A 1,817-nucleotide genomic window follows, 5' to 3' on the forward strand; every position below is an offset into this window, starting at 1 on the left:
CTTAGTCTCCCATTACTTCTAAACTCTGAAAAAGAAACAAACATAGGCGAAATGTCAAAATTTAATTATTATGATCATGATTATGATTACTATGATTATGATTATGATTATGATTATGATTATTACCTACTTTAGTCAATAAATATACAAATCTCTGTGCAAGTTTCATATAATTTGGCCCTATTCTTTCCTCTTCCTGTGTTACTTGGGGTTTGTAAAATAAAATTCAAAATTTAAAAATTAAAATTGACTTTGAGATGATTAATTGATGATTAATTGAGACTCTTATCAATTCCATTTTCACACAGGTTGCGAAAAGAATTTAGCTAACAACGTTTTCATTTAATCAGTCCTGCCATTATCTTTCTAGTGATGGTTTTACTTTCCCATTGTACTGTCTTTTGCATTTCTTTAGTAATTCGTTCACTTGTTTTCTCATTGAATAGTTCTCCTAGGTCTCGTTTAATTTCTCATTCCTCCACCATAGCATCCTGGTCTATTACTCTCACTTTATATCCTTGTCGTCTTTCTCGCAACTCGAGAAATTTTTTGATATTTTTGGATCTTTTCACTTCTTTTTACCATCTTATTTCCTTCTCCTGGACAAGCCATATCCACAATATTAATTTCTTTCTTTTTTTCATCTTCTAATGTTAAATCCGGTCTCCTGGCCTTGCACTGAGTTCTCATCTTGTGCACCCAATCCCATAATATTTTCTTTCCATCTTTCTCTATGACGTGCCCCTTTCCGCACTTTCGTTTTACCACCTTGTCTTTTTCCGGTAATAATCCTTCTTTCTTTTCCTTTCCACTGCCATAATCTCTAGTGCATTGTCATGTCTTCTAACGTACTCAGTTGCGGCTAACTTCTTGCATCCTGACAAGAGTTGCTGCAAGGTTTCCTTCTCTTCACCACACAATCTGCAAATGTCTACCACTCCTATTCCTCTTAGTTTCATCCAAGCTCTAGTCTCTATCATTTGCTCCTCCATATTAAAAATTGCTCCTGTCTTTTTTGGATCGGTGTTGCATTTCAGCCATACATAATCTTCCTCTGTATATCCTGCTACTATCTCACTTTGCATTTTCCTTTCATCAAATCTCTTTCTTTTTAGCTCCTTTTTTCCTTCTTTAACTATGTTCTTCAGCTTTCTCCATATTTCTTTCCAGTTTTCATATCTCTCCTCTTCTATTAACGACCGTTGTTCCTTATCATAATCATTCTCCCAAGCTTTCCTTAACCATTTATTATCTCCTAATGCCAAATAGCAAGCCACTCTTACTCTTCTCTCTTTGTAGACATCTTTAAAGCTCTTTAACCCTTTTCCACCTTCTTTCCTTTCTGTATATAATCTCTCATCACTTGTCTTAATTCGCCTTTCACTATTTTGTCCAGACTTTCTAGATCTCCTTTCCCCAAGATGGCAAACATTCATTATATATCCTGCAACTGGGATTACTCTTGTGTTACTAGCTTACCTTGGACGTTTGTCGCTCAAACTTCTTTCCTCTAGTTCATTTGTTCTCATTCGTACTTCCGTTATTCTTTCAGTTACCTTCTTTACATCAATTTTATCACCTTGCTCACATCATAAAAACTTCGAAACTACTTTTCTGGGTCCAGTGCAATCATTCGCTCTTTCCAAGACATTCAATCCCTCTCCTTTAACCATTTTTTCCATTTCGAAGATTACCTCTGCGCATTTCTTTACTCCATAACTTGCACCTGTGTCTATGCTTGCTTAACTAGACATCACTGTTAAGAATAATTTAACACTATACATAAACAATGTTTCAAGTTATTATTTCTAGTACGT

This window comes from Montipora capricornis, chromosome 13 (genome assembly GCF_036669925.1).
Source record: "Montipora capricornis isolate CH-2021 chromosome 13, ASM3666992v2, whole genome shotgun sequence".
NCBI lineage: Eukaryota > Metazoa > Cnidaria > Anthozoa > Scleractinia > Acroporidae > Montipora > Montipora capricornis.